Here is a 16,015-nt window from a genome sequence, read left to right as displayed (position 1 = left end):
GTAAGATGACATGTTGTTAAAAAGCTGTATCTTTCTCTTGACCATTTCCTCTATGGGAACCTCCACCCAGGAGCACAGAAGGTTAGGAAAGAAAGCAGTGGGAATGAAAACCCCAGGAATACATTGGCAACACAACACACATCAACGAAGCAACTCAGAACTCAGCAGACTTTTGTCTCTTAGTTTGTTCTCTGCCTACTGTACAGAGATTTTTCAGTCAGATTTTAATCTGCTGGGATAAAAAGTGTTGAGAGCACATGAGGCAAGAGCGTTCAGCTGGCCAAACACCTGCTTTTCCACACAGGGCCGTGCAAGGTTTTCCTGGAATCACAGTTGGAAGGGTCTCAGTGGAGCGTGCATGTGGAGCGACTTCCTCTGCCGGCGCTCACAACACGCACGGGCTCCTCGCCGCGCCTCTCAGGGGCTGCCCATGCCTGTCCACCCACACAGCCGCAAAAGCAGAACAGGCTGTGAGAACACGGGCGAAAATCGTGTAGCAGCTCCTCTGTAACACAATGGAAAATGTTGAACAGAGTGTTGCGCACTTCCGAGTGAGCACAGCACAGCCAGCGGCTGCAAGGGTCTGTGAAAGCGCCCGAGTGCCTGAATCACTCCTTGTGAGACTGATGGACAGCACTCCTTCCTAATGAGGATGTTGCTAGCTTTGCCAGCAGTGCAAATCATTTAAGAGTATTTGGGATATTTTTGTCCCTGAAATTTCTACTACTTAGGCTGCAATGTTAGACATGCATCTGATATGTATTCCAAATATTTGTAACTTTACTACCTCCCAGGGATTAATCAAGGCATTAGTCTCTCCATTTCTAAATAAGACTCCATGCCAGTAGCTTTTTCTTCCAGCCAACCTCATACTTCAGTAAGTTGTCTGGACTGTTTATATCCTTGTGTCTCCTAGACATATTTCTTCCTGTATTACCACCTAACAGTGTGGTTTAATTGTAACTAAGAATTTTATCTTTGATTCATTCTCTGACTATGGTTTTGTGTGGGGTTAGTCTGGTATGGTCTTGCCCAAGAAGAATCCATCTGGCAGTATTCTTGTTCCCACTGGAAGGAAAAAAATCTTTGGAAAGTCATTAAAAGGAAAGTGAGTCCTGTGGGGAAGGCTATCTGCCACTCAAGTGTCATGGCCTTGAGCATTTTCTGTCTGAGTCATATTTTGTAGAAAAGATTAACTTTCTGCTGACCAGTCGCAGACTGAGAAAGTGTCTAAAGAGCATGTTATGAGATTGTTACAGGAATTGGTGGTGTTTCACTGGATTTGTGCACTATGATGAGGTCCAGTTATTGAATATATGGTTGGCTGTATGGCTGGGCTGCCTTTGAAGTCGCATTCAGAGACAGGCAGGTTTATTATTCTGCTGATGGGGTGTAGCATGCTGAGAAGAGAGAGGTCTGTGAGGCTGGTCACTGTCTGCACTGATGCCTCAGCAACAGGCTTTGCTGAAAAGGTGACAGACTTTGAGCCAGGGACAAGGCCACAGGGTGAATTAGTCTGGATCTGACATCAAGAAGGTGTCAGCAGAACTCAGTCTCCTACAAGTTGGCCTTGGTGCTTGCTTTGAGAGGCCTTTCCTCAAGTGCTGAAAGCAACTACCTCTTGCAATTATCCAGTAAAATAATAGTGTAGCTGTAATTTAATGTGGTTGTTTTGGTTCAATGTCTGCTTCTCATCTGTTGTCAGACTGGATGGGAATTGAGGTTGCCCAGAACAAAGCAGTGACATACAGGTGGAATTGCACTGGTTACACTGGTATAATTTTTTGTTTTCCTGTCAGCTCTCAGGAGACTGTATTTTCTTTTTATTATCCTGTTTCTATTCAGATGTGAAAAACCTTGCAATTACACCATCAGAAACAAGATTAAATACTTTGAAGTATGTTTACAGAGTGATTTTTTTCTTAATTCACCAAGACTCAAAGCTTTAAACTTGTGGACTGAGAAATCCTGCTCCTTTCTCAGATTCACAGTCCTGTACGGTCTTCTCAAAAGGAGAGACTTTCAGCTATTCTTAGTTATAAATAATCATTGTTTAGGTAAGTGTTTGAAAATATTAAGGAGAAAAATAGTTTTATATGCTCATGTTTATGTGAAAGACCTGATGGTTAATGATGGAAGTTTCCATCCTCCAGGCAAGTAGGTTCTATAACTGAGTACATACAGGGTTGAGTGGGACTACCTCAATAAGTTCTTTCCAGAATCAGGACCTCAGTGGTCTACTAAATCACCACAAAGATTACCATAAACTCTGTCTCTGTGTAGCTAATGAAATAGCACAAAACCAATCTCAACCTCATCTCAAAAAAAGACAATAATACGGTTGTGGGAGGAAAAAAAGTGTGTTTTTTTACAGCACCATGGAAGAAATATGAATAAGCAAAGCTGCAGTCTAGATCTAAATCAAGACCCTTGAGAGTCATTGAGATCTTATTTACTTCAATGAGAACTGAACCGGGACATTATAGTGAAATGCCTCAGAAATCTCATATATTTTGGATAGCCCCTGACCTGAGAGGCAGTGTGTTTTAGTCAGTGCTGGCTGCAGCCTTTATGTATTTACCATATACTTCCAAATGTTAGTTGAGCAGTTCCCATAGAACTGGGGGGAATCATTAGTCCAAACCAGGGAAGAATTTGCCAGGTCTATTTTTCAAGCGTGCCAGCAGACAGTGTTATCAAATACAACTCTATTGTATTAGGAATGTTTACTATGTTTTGTAGCACATTTTAAAAGAATGTTTTTATAGCGACTGTGGCAGAAGTAGATACCAAAACTTAGTCATGATTGTGTCCAAACAAGCACTGTCTGCTTGTGATTTAGCTAAAGAAGTATGTGACCTTATTGTCTTCTGTTGGCTTTGAAGAATTAAAATAAGCATATTTTATTTGTCAAGGGAAGAGTTTGAAATGTTTTAACAGATTTTCATTGTATACCAAGCTTAGGGCAATCGTGAAGAAGCTCTTAGCAGTTTATGTGATAATTTCATTCATTATGAGATGTGTTTCTGGGAAGAGACTTGTTCTTCAGGAAAAAAAATTCCAGGAATGCAGGAAGTGTGAGGCAATCCTGTCTAGGACATTATTAATATCTCTGTCAACTCAAGAGGTGTCTTTGATTCTTTCAGCCTGGGGACAATACTGTGAAGTTTCAGATCGGGTGAAAAAACTTCTAAAGTTCCAAACCAAGGAAGTTATAGGACCTGGTCAACCAGAGGGTCAGATCCTAATACAGAGCTAGAGTACCTACAGATAAAAGGGTAGGCATTATTCTTCAATAGTAAGCTAAGAGGATGGTGGGAAAAGCTGGCTGTTTCATCACAAAAACTAGGGTCAGAAGTGAGACAGCCCACTCTGTTGGCTCTGGACACTTAGCTCATATGGCTGAGCAGCTGCTCTGGTGCTGTCTTACAGGAGTAGCTTTGAACTAAGCCACTGAAGTCATGACAACCCATTTTATCCACATTTAAACTGCTTCTTAGGGGTGCCAAACTATAAACCCAAGTTTGGCCTCAAATACACGATGGCTATGGGTGCAATAACAGGAATGTAGGTGCCTGGAGGATTCCTAAACATACATAAACCCCCAGACTGGTCACCTCTAAACTGATGAGATGTTCATGTTTCCCATGATTATCAAGTTTGGATTTTATCTGCATGACACCTCTGTATGGTCAAGCCCTTTCCTTTAAAAAGAGAAAAATACACAATTTTGTGCAGTTCTCAGGTTACAGTGTCAGCCAGGTTTTAATACTGTGTGGGGGCACTGATGCCATTTGACATAATCTTTGTATTGTGAGCTAGGTGGGGCAGCCACCTTCTCAGGTGAAGAGATTTCTGCTGAAGCCAACACGAGCAGATGGCTCTCAAGCTTCCTGAGAATCAACATCCCAACTCTGTGGGTTTGGGCTTCTCCAACAAACAGTACTGTAATAGCAGGAATAAAGTTATAATGGTTTAACTCACATGGATGGTTTATAGTTCTTGTAATCCGATACAGAACTGTTCCTGGTTTTTCAAAGAGTTGAAATTGCAAAGAATTGTAATTAGGATCACCTATTCCTCGCAAAAGCATTGAAATTCTCGAAGAAATAGATGTTGTTAAGTGGTAAACATAAGGCATAATAAAATCTGAGTATTTACACTTTATTAGTTCATATGCATTGATTAGTGCATCGAAACTAGAAACGCAGTCAGATGCCTGTGGCGTGCACGGATTCCATGGCTGCATGTGTGCTGTTTTAAACTAATTTAGTATTAATCCATAACAGACTTAGGCCAAGAACTTTGTCTAGGATTTCCCACAACTACAGGGGATTTCAGATCTGAATTCTGGTGTAATATACTGTGTTTAATTTGTGCAAGAGGGATTCAAGGCTTTCAATGTTAGCTATTTACTCTTTCTCTCATCGTTGCAGGCCCTCTGCTTCAAACTTTGGGTAGGTTCAAGCTGAGACCCACCCTTCATCTTTAACCTAATGAGTGGTTGATGTTTTGGCTGGAGAGGCACTGCAGAGGCTGCTGCTCCCACCCAGGGCAGGAGCTGAGAGGCTTAAAGAGCAGGGAAATAAACTGGGGCAGCCTTTAAGGAAGAGAAAACATTGTCACCGTAAAGGACAAAATGTGGTCCAGTTGGGAAAGACCTCTCCAAACTCTGAGCATGAGTAACGAGGGGAAGCAGTGGGTTTTCTGAGTACTTTAAAGTATTGAGTAGTTTAAAGAGACAAGAAACTGCTTGTTTTTGCCCAGAGGAGTGGTCTCCCAACACTGTCAGGAGCTGTTAGCACTGGTAGACACTCCGGGCCACGGGGAGGAGAGAGGAAGGGCACAGGGAACACAAGGGCTCGCTGGCTTGAGCTCGTAAAAAGAGTCTCCCAGATCTTCTCAGTATAGAAAGATACATCAATGGAAGTTGTTTGAGAGCAAATACGCCACTTCTAAAATGTATAAGGATTTTTGTAGGTTTGGCTTAATGATATGTGTCAGAGAGAGAATGCTGAGGGGACATTCAAAGTTGATACAAGGCCACAGACTGCACCAAGCAGCCACTTTCACCAAGTCTCTTTAAGGCCCTGGGTCTGGATGAGATCCAGGAACAGGCTGAGATGAATTTTGGGATGTGCTCAATATTTGTAAGTGGCACAGGGTCCTTGAGATATAGTACCATGGCAGAGAGCACACCCTCTCTTGAAATCTGGTGGTGTCTATGGGTGCACACACACACAAAAAATTAATAAAAATGCAAATACAAAAAGACCATACAAGCAAAAATTTGGATAGACCTAATCAAGTCTGTACATAGGTCACTCCGGAGAGACCCTGAAAATAAATAAAAATAAGGGAGAGAGAGGGCTGTGTGCTGTGGCTCTGCTGCCATTCCCACAGTTGCCAACCCCAAACCAGGTTGTCCGTGCAGCACTTACCAACCCCAGTGGTGAAGAATATGTCTGTGTGAAGGGTTAATGTGTTTGGCATCACAAAACCAGTCTTTCCATCTTTTTGCTGACATAACCAGGGAAGGTATGGAGTCATGGAATCATAGAATAATTTGGGTTGAAGGGATCTTTATAGGTCATCTTGTCCAAACCCCTGCAATAAGCAGGGACACCTTCAAATAAATCCTGTTGCTCGGAGCCATGTTTTCCAGGGATGGGACATCTACCACCTACATGGGCAATGTGTTCCAGTGTTTCACCACCCTCATCATATCACAGAATCATTAAGGTTGGAAAACACCCCTAAGGTCATCGTGTCCAACCCTTGACCAAACACCTCCCTGTCAACTATGGCACCATGGCACCAAGTGCCACATCCAGTCATTTCTTGAGCACAAAACCACTTGTAAAACACTTCTTCCTTGCATCTAATATAAATTGACCCTCTTTTTAGTTTAAAAACATAGTACTGGTAGAAGGACTAGCATAAAAATAATTTCCATTACCCAGAGCCCCAGATTTTGAATTACTGTGCCACAGAATCAAATGCACATGATGATGATGATGATGATGATGTTATTGGCATTGGCACTGGCACTGGCAGGGAAATGAGCATGGATACAGTCAGACACTGAATTGCACAATGTTAACATAGCTTCCATGTATGTAAGGATTTTTCCAACGGGCATAATTTAAAAATAGTCTAATAGAATAATTTGTGTTGCGTTGAATTGCATTAATGTGGAAGAAAATATTCAGCAGTTCATGATGGGAAATATAAGCTCCTGGAATGGAGGCAGTTGCAGTGAGCCTTGTATATCATTAAATCATGTATACTCTTAGAAACACTTTTATTCAAGCAATTGCTTCTATATTGGAAATTTAAATCACAGTGCCAAATTTTATTTCATTTTATGCAACAATTGGCATGCACAGAATCAGCTTTCTGCTCCCTGTGGTGTTATACTCAATAAGGAGGCTTTTTTTTTTCCATTAGGAAAATGCAACAATACTACTGGGTCAACAATACTATGTACTGCTTGTGTACTTGCCTTTCCCACCAGAACCAAAGCTCTGTGCATTATACAATGCATAGAAAGACACAACAGAGAACTAGGAAGCAAAAAATGTTCTCCAAGTATTTGATATAAAAAAAGCTTTTTATGTCTTTTGCTTTGCTTGTTTTTGGTCGTTTTGAGGAAGGCTTGAAACTAGGATGAATTGAAAGTTCAGGACTAATACACCTGATGAGAAATACTACATTGCAAGAGAACCTGGACGTCTTTTGCTAAATAGTTCTTTGTTAAAAGATCTATGTGATTTCTTGTCAAATTTTTAGGCTAACTGGAATGCATTAGAAAAGGGGCAGCTCTGTGTGCATACCATAGTGTAGCAGGAGTAATATCTACTTCTACCACGTGTGCTATTTCCTCGTTAAAACCACTGGGCAGTATTTACTCAGTTAGTCTGGATTTCATACCATGTTTGTTTGCTGACCTTGAGGCTTCCCAGGTGTGATCACCTTTTGCGGTAACATCAAAAGGGAAAGGACACAGATTTTGGCTCTCAGGAAGATCAAAGCAGGTACCTCTCAAAGATGATTCTGCTCTGAACTAATAAATTGCTTTGCATAATCATCTGAGCGCTTGAAGTTGTCCACTGAGGACAAGAATATGTGCTTATTTGGCATGAGCTTTTGGTTTAGATTTCCCAGGAGGACAGGTTTGAAGCAGTACTTGCCGTGGAGGTTGAGTCACTGCTTGGCAGCGGGGCTGCTCCTCTGCTTGGGGAAGTCACTCCCTGTCTGCAGGCAGGCTGCCCTCCCTTAGAAAAATAAATGATCCACCCAACACAGTTGTCCTTTGTTACTCCGAGCTCCTTGAGGCCTGAGAAGCTCCTAATTCAGTGACAAGAGCTTTGAATCGTTGAAGCAGCTGAGAGTTAATGGTTTTACACCCTGCAGATACACAAACAGCCAGCACTCCATTGTGGTTGCAGTACTTCATAAGAAGGTTTCGTTTTCTGAGCTGAATCCCACGCTTCAGCCTGCACCCTGTGTGCTGCTCACACCTTACACCTGCCCACAGACCAAACCCTGCTGTGCAGCGAGGGTGGGCTTCATGTCCAAGTGGAGGATTTGGCTGCCCAAAGGTGGGCAGTGGGGCTGGGATGGATGCCCTGGGCATTGGAGACAGGTCTGGAGGTGCAAGGTAGACCTGAGGACCAAGGTGTCCCAATGGTGTGAAAGTGTTCTGGCAATTGAATCATCCTCCTCACATCCAGCAGTGAAAGTGGCCTTATATCAAAGTAGCACTATCCTCCTCATTATGGAGAAGAACCCTCCAGACAGGCTGCTGGCCTTGGATAATAAAACAGTTGCATTTCATGTTAATTCAAACTGGTGCTTGGGCTCGGGAGTCCTCATTAAAGCTCCGAGCAGTGCGTCTGTGTGGGTGAGAGGAGAGCCAGAAAGACAGTGTGGTTCATGACAGCCTCATCCTCCTATTGCTCAAGAGCAAAATTTCCTAGAAAAAAAAATTAAAAAATCCTCTTTGACCCAAAATTTTGAGCATTCTCAGTGAGGATAGAAAGATGCTGACCCACGGTGGGGGACCCTGGGAAGAAACACTCGGAGCATATTAACTCAATTCACGGGAGCAAGCATAAGAATAGTTGATGTTACTGGAATAAAAACCTACCCACACTTCAGTCCACCGAAACTTTAATTCTGCAACTGGCGGAGCTCGGCCTCCCCCTCCTGGGGACTGAGCGAATGGGCAGGAGCAGGCAGAGGCTTTTCCTCCTCCCGTTGCTCCACTGTGAAGCTGTTTTTTAACTGCTCACTCTGAACATTTCTGTGTTTGTACTCCTGAGGTGCTTGTGAAGGGCAAGGTGATTTGGAAAAGTAAACCTGTTGCAGTAGGATGAAATCTGCTATAGTAGTGTTTTTATCTCTGTTAAAAAAATAATTAGGGTCTAGTCAAAGCCCACAATTCCTGCTTTGAAATGATCGCTGGTGATAATCTTCATTGGTCTGGTGCTGTAAATAGAAACTCTGCATACACCTAATAAAGAAGTTATATTCTGGGTCACAAGGAAGTAACTTTGCCTTCTTTAACTTGAAGAATCCCTTTAAGGGTTGAAAAAAAGTGATTTGAAAGTTCAAGGCTAATTGATCTTGAGTCCCTTTTTAGAAGAGAACATGCAAGATCTATTTTGAAAAAAAAAAGCATGTGTTATTATAAAGATGTGAACAAAGGAAGACAGTGTAGTATTGATCTGGTTCAGTAATAACATCACACTTTTCAGCTAATCTATCAAAAGACAACGGAACTTCATGCCTGAGGCAGCAGCATGTCAGCTGTCCATGTTATTTCTTATTTCCTTTTAGTAGCCTGTGAGTGCTCAAGCACAGATACAGAAGACATAGCTGGTTACTCATGGCTTTAACACTCGTGGAAGTGTCAAGAGCACATAATCACTTGAGGTAGTAGCACCTGTTTCAATGAAACAGAAAAGTTGCAGTGTTGTACAGGTTCATTTCTGTGAAGTTCAACAACTTTTTACTCCTCCTCCTTTAAATCAAACTCAAGAGAATGACCTTTTTCTCTCGCATTTCACTTTTTTTAAAGAAGCTGGTACATATCCCTCCTTTGATAAAGTGCCTAACTTTAAATGAACACAAGTTCAGGAAGATTAAAAAAGAAACTACTATTTGTTTATGCAAAACTTTGCATGTGGTAGACCTGGAGGCACAAGAAACTTTTGTACTTTTATTAATGGCAGCAATGCTATATATGTCCATAAATCTACTTATATGCCTTATTTTCTAAGACAGCTTCCAGAAAAGTAAGAAAAAGAGCTCTGACTGTCTCAAATGTGCAGTAGACTAAGGCCTAAATGTATCAAGAGAACAAACAGCATTTCTTTGTGGTTCAAGGGGCAGAAAATATAAAAAAAAAAAAAAAAAAAGAAAATATTTTAATCAGGGTAATAAAGGCTGCACCCTATGTAGGGCATCTGGGAAGATTAATGGTTCTCAACACTGGGCAGTGCTACCCCTCCAGTAGTAAGTAATCAAAAGTTTGCCACTGATTTTGACACGTCCAAAGGTTAACCCAAACAGAGCTGGTGGACTTCCTGGGGCCCAGAAGTCTTCTTTCTTCTCATCTTTTAAACAGGTTCAAATAATTTCCATTATTTTAATACCTAACTGAAAATTACTGTCCCCAATAGAAAAATGAATGAGGCAGCATCTACAATATCAACACTGTAAATGTTGGCCTGACACTTAACTTGTAGAATTCCAGTTTTTACTGAGAAGGGAATTGGTGTTTTAAAGTCACAACTTCTTCCCCAGTTCTTACCTAACTGCTGTCCCACAGATAATTTGTCCTAATATATTTGGTAAATACCAGGTACTTAAAAATATGTATGTGCACAAGCCTGAATTAAAGGTTCAATGAAAAATAAATCAGAAAATTGACCATGTATTAGGTAGGTTGTTTCTGCATGTTTATACACAAAATGTTTGTCTTTCATCTGGATTTGTGTGGCTTTCTCTTTCTGAACTGTGCATTTGGTTGTGCTTTTGTGCCAAGAGAGATGAAGAGTCAGAAATCTTTCTCTTGTACATTCCAGTGTTTTTATCTCATGGCTTTTTTACCCAGAATTTTAAAACGTAAGATAGTTGGTATTTTTCAATTTACTCAGTGGTCTCCTGAGAACTAGCAAAAAGCAGTTTGGTTGCTCTCTCAAGTCATACCAGCCACTCATGATGCACAGGGAATAAAGTATCTGTTTAATAAAGGATCCAGGATAGGAGCCTGGAAATTTCCAGACTAGATGCAGATTTCAATGAAAATACAAGGAAGTTAATTGTGCCTTATGTCTTTATCTAGTCCAAAAGTAAAAATTTCTTTCTGTGGTCCCTTCCTATTCAGATATTTAATTTTTGTACCCGCAGACCAGAAAGCTCAAAGTTCCCCAGTTAGTAGCACTTATTATTTGCATGCTCATCATGTTTTGTAGAAAAGAAAATCCAAGTCAGAGATGTACTTCAGTGTGTTAGAAGATATAATTCTGAAGCTGTGGACTTTGCTGGAACATTACAAAGGCTCCGACAGTCAAAATTCTCAGTGATAGACCAAAATATCTGGAGAAAAGTACGTGTTATTATCAAGCAATGCAAATTGCTGACTATCTAATACAAACCATCCTAAGTAGTCAGTTATGGAAAAATCTACTTTCTAGCTTTAACTCTGCTCCCAGGACCTTCATTTTCTAATGTCACCTGCTATTGCCCAATCCAACAGTCAGTTCTGCATGACTCGTTTTTAAGAGCAGGATCTTCAACTTCGAGCTGTGATTTGAAGAAAAGGACAGCAAACCCCACACATTAAATGTTTTAGCCAGATGGATTTGCCCTTGGCTCCAGATATCCTTTCTGTATCCCATCACCATGTATTTTGAGGAGCAGGCATAGCAGGTCCGTGGATACCCCTAAAAGGAGCCACAGGCAGCGGTGACAAATGGCCTTGAACTCCATCCATCTCCAGAGCCATTCTGAGGGTGTCAGCTAAAACCTACCTCGCTGATAGTTCTTCACAAAGTGTTGCAGATCTTCACTGGGTGCTGACAATGGCATCTGAATATTTTCACCAGGAAATTACCTGATTGTATAAGCTTAGAGGAACTGACAGCATGGATCAGGTTTAAAACTGATGAGTTTAAAACTGAGCGTGAAAGTATCTGGGAGCCTAACCATTATGACAGCTGCTTTTTCTTACTGTACTTTTTCTTCTCTTTAATAATGCCCTATATTTAGTTCCTTAATCAAGTGATGGAGCTGAAATAAAGAGTAACGCTAGTGGGAGCCCTTGACTGACAGGACAGCACTAACACAGCCCTGTGTGCTCCCTGCAGAGAGATGGAGAGACACTATTTATGAGGGTATGGAGTGACAGGACAAGGGGGAATGGCCTCAAAGTGAGAATAGATTTAGATAAGATATTAGGAAGAAATTCTTTACTATGAAGGTGGTGAGGCACTGGAACATGTTGCCCAGAGAAGCTGTGGATGCCCCATCCCTGGAAGTGTTAAAGACCAGGCTGGAAGGGGCTCTGAGCAACCTGATCTGGTGAAAGGTGTCCCTGCCCATGGCAGGGGGATTAGAGCTAAATGATCTTTGATTTCCCTTCCAACCCAGGCCATTCTGTGATTCCATGATTTAACTTTCCCTCTTTTCATTGCCCCAGTATTTAACACCCGCTGTAGTCTACAGAGATTCATGTGTCTGTTTTCCACAGCAAACAGGAAATTCTGTACTTCCACCACCTTAATCAAACAGTTTTGATCTGTTTGCAGGACAGCTCAACAGACCCATGTTTCCATTTCAAGGGGTGCTGCCATGAATTTCTCAGGACTATTCAGACCACCAAGACAGACCTGAGGCAGATCCACTCTGCCTGCACCACGCAATAGAACCTGATCTTTCTTCCATTTTACTTTCCCAAAGGCTTTCCACTTTCCAAAAGGATTTGGAAAGCCCCGGTTTCTTTTGCTGACCCGAGTCAGAGACATGATGCTCTCTGTCCCCAGCTGTTCCATGCTGTTTACAGGGAGAGTGTTTGGGATGCCAAGGTGTGGGCTCCCCATGCCAGGGGATGTGCTGGAAGGCAAAGGGGAGCTTCCAGGTGGATTTGTAGATTTGTTTCTAGTGGGCACAGGCTTTGTGCCTGTGTTAGTAACAACAGAGATGTTGGGAGAGGGGAGAGAGATTGATATTGATTTATTTATTTGTTATTTATTTACAAGGTACCTTTTCCCTCTTGGAGATGTTCCCAGTTTATGCAGGGGGTGTGTAAGCACATGTAGCATGTAGCCTAACTACAGGTGAAGATTGACTTTACATGAAACCATTACGTGAAATGGTCAAAGACATTTTCAAATGTCCCTAAACATTTTTCAAAAATAAGCTGATATCCATTTATCTATTTGTGTGCTTATCAACATGCATTTTACTAGTAATCTGGTAATATTCTATGGGAATAGAGCTATTGGAATTTGTGTATTGCCTGATGTATACACTATTAAATGTTTTTAGTGGTAAATTTGAGTGGGTTTTTGGCTCCTAAAAGTGATAGATTGTTGGTGATCTGTGTAAAACGATAGCTTTCTTTAAACTAATTGAATTGTCAAGAAATGCCTATGCTAATTTTATTGTAAACTTTTTTCTTACTAGAAGGTCCATATTCATGTCAGGATTTAATGCTAAAGATTTATTTTGATGTCTTTTACTCACAGTAACAAACAGTTACAGTTTCAATCATCTAGGCTGCACTTGATTAAACCATCTGTGAACGTGAGTGTATTAATTAACTGTTTTCCTAGTTTAAGGATTTTTTTGGCATTTATTTTCTGCCTGAATGGCAAGTAATCTTCCCATGAAATATCAGATAAAGTTGTTTCAATAATTCTGTCACTTATTTTCCACACAATTGCTCTCGTCTGCTTTTGTGATGTGTTTTGCACCTCAGTGCCTTGATACAAATTTGTGACACCACTAGTCAATATGAAATCAATTATGGTTTGACATAATAGAGTTGCAGGTTTTTGGACATTGTCTGTTGTGAAAAAGCTTGTTCGTAGCTCTCTTCACAGCTTATTATAAAATTCTGCTCCAGAAGCATCACAAATTTCACATAATGAATGAGAAATATGGTTGGTTGTCACTGTCATGATTTCCTCTGCAAAAATGAAAACATTACTGTCATTTATCAACTAAATCTTAATTAAATGAACCTCACATAACCCTATCTCAGCAAGGCTCTGGAGAAACTTATTTTATGTTTTAAGACCCTTAGCTGAAATGTGCTCTGCAGCTGCAAAATGCTCCTCTTGTTTACTGAACAAACTGTCTAAATCCACTGCCTGCTGCTCACACTTCAGGGTTTTCCTTTTTTGTGTGGTAAGAAAAGGAATTAATATTCTGCATCATGTCCTAGGGTTTTGTGCTGGAGGGATCTGTTGTACCAGTAGAAGTTGATAACAACGATGTCACAGAGGATTGAAAATAAAATAGAACTAAAAGTAGAATGTTCTAGTGGAATGAAAGAATACTTTTCTGTCATAGATGAAGAGCTAGAGAATTATTCTAAGGGGGAAAAGGTACATATTGAGACCCTGAGGCTGATCTATGATCCTAATGCATGTCCTCATCCAAGAAACTGAGGAAGAAAGCAAATGTCAGTTTATTGCATCAGTTCCAGTTGAGATAATATCTCATATATGCAACATTACAACGTGATCTATTGTCTCTAGCCACTACTCCAAGAGAAAAAAATGTAGACCATAAACTGCAGTGGAGATGATGGAAATATTAATCCAGGAACAGTATCAAATGATAGATCACGTCTTTTCTTCATCAAGGTAACGAAAGGTTTGGGATTGACAAAGATATTGAGCAAGGGGAACTTTCAGATTGCATGCAAATCAATGAATTAGTGGGAAACTAGTCCTTCACTAGGAGGAAACAACCTCATGATAATTCTTGACCTTTCACTTTGAAACAGATAGAAACATTTTACAGGCAATAGTATAAAAAATCTTAGCAAAACCAGACCTGGCCTAGAGTTCACAGTCCTTTACTGATTTAAGTTCACATGAAAATCCAGCAGGGCATCAGAGAGAAGTTTAATGATGAAGGAGAGGTCATAGAAACTAATGAGTACTAAACCAAAACATGAATTATTCTGTTGACACAACAAAAAAATGTGAGTTCTGGTGCAATGAGTGAGGTTGTATTCTGCTTCTCTCACATTGATCATGAATCAATAGAGAGAGAAGTTACAAGTATTTAATGTGAATAGGAACTAAATTGTAAGAGGTAACTGAAACATTGCTAATAAATTCTTCTGTCAAAACCAGAAATGGTCTCTGTATGAAAAAAACCCCACATCTGGTATCTGAGGCTTGTGCTTTGATTTGACCTGGTGTGGAGTCAGGGGTAGCTGCAGTCCTGGAGGCTGAAATCCCACTCTGTGCGCAGGCAGTGGTGGCCTGAGCTCATCCAAACCAACAAGAATGTCAAGCTCATACTCTACACAAGTTAAGTCTTTGATATCCAAGGTTGTTAATTAGGATTAGTGGTGTGGTGTAATGAGTTTCTTGTTTCCAGTTGTTGCCAGACTGCACCCATCCAGGATACTGCACTCCCCTTCTCTTTCCCATCCTTCAATGCTTCCTCCATACCTCTTCCCAGACACTCCCTCAGCAGCTCTGCCTTAGGTACCAGCAGCTCAGACCTTCCTCATTCCTCTCCTCCAGCACAGCCCTGTCTGCCCCTGTTGCTCCAGCCCAGCAACGTTGTCTCTGATCATTCCAGGGCTTTGCAGTGCCCTTCCTTCCCCTCTGCTGCTGATACATCTCCCTGCTGACAGCTGGGATAAATCATGGACCAAAAACCTGAGATGGGCCAGGAAACTCAGGTCTTCTGAGTCCTTAGAGAGGCACCTAATGATTAAATATTTAATTAAGGCTGGCATGATTCCTAAGCCAAAGAGAGAAGCCCAGATTCAGCTCCTGGTTTAGTGAACATGTTACGAAATAAACTTCTCTAAAAAAATAAATGTAGAAATAAATGTAGAAACACATATTGGGTTTGGGGCTTTTTTTGTTTTATTCCTGTATTGGATCAGTAAGTCTTGCCCAGGCTGACCAGAGCCATTGGCTGATCCTGGCACATTCCTGTTGTGCATCTTGGTGCAGCTCCTGTGGTGGGGATCCCTCCCCTGCTCTCAGTGAGGAGACAGATTGCCATGCCTTTTTGGGGACTTCGGGACCCAGTGGTGGTAGATGGTAGGTCAGAGATGGTGTGCTGGGCCTTGTCTCCTCTCTACCTGCTGTCAGAAAACCAGAGAAAACTTTTTGTTTCCACAAAACCAGAAAAGGCAGAGTCCTGAATATTTTTGGGCTACTGCTCCAGGAGAACAGTGTGGTTGAAAATTAGTTTATTCATGCTGTGCAAGTTAAGGGTAGAAGGTAAAAGCTCATGTAGCAGCTTATGAAGCTTCATAGGTAGACATTTGTGAAGGCAGAAGTTAAAAGAAATTATTAGTTTCATCAGGTAGAAGCATTTTCATTCTGTGAGGAGCATCTAGAGCTGTGGCCTGTGTTTTAGTCCATGGTCATTTTTCATAGCAATCTTATAATGTAAGACTCATGCTATACCTATTATATTGATATAGCACTAATTCTCTTACTTGCTATAAATGAAATTAAATAGCCTGATTTGGTTTATTGCCAGTTTCTTCTTCTAGTGATCCTACTCCAGCTTTCCAGTGTTATACTCTCATTTTATGTGGTGCTCCATGTTCCTGCAGCTGTGTAACTGCACCTGTACGTGCTGAAACCCTGCTGTGTGGAGGAGTCCTACCCTAAAAACTGTTAAATAGAGAATATATATAAAAAAACCAAAGTGTAAGATTTATTCAGCCGATATGATTTTATGCTGCCAAGCAAGAGGAAAAGAGGAGGCACTGGAATCTTGTATCCAAATTTTT

The sequence above is a fragment of the Neopelma chrysocephalum genome, unplaced genomic scaffold (assembly GCF_003984885.1).
Source record: "Neopelma chrysocephalum unplaced genomic scaffold, ASM398488v2 Primary Assembly neopelma1_76, whole genome shotgun sequence".
Classification (NCBI taxonomy): domain Eukaryota; kingdom Metazoa; phylum Chordata; class Aves; order Passeriformes; family Pipridae; genus Neopelma; species Neopelma chrysocephalum.
This window is presented reverse-complemented; position numbering follows the sequence as displayed.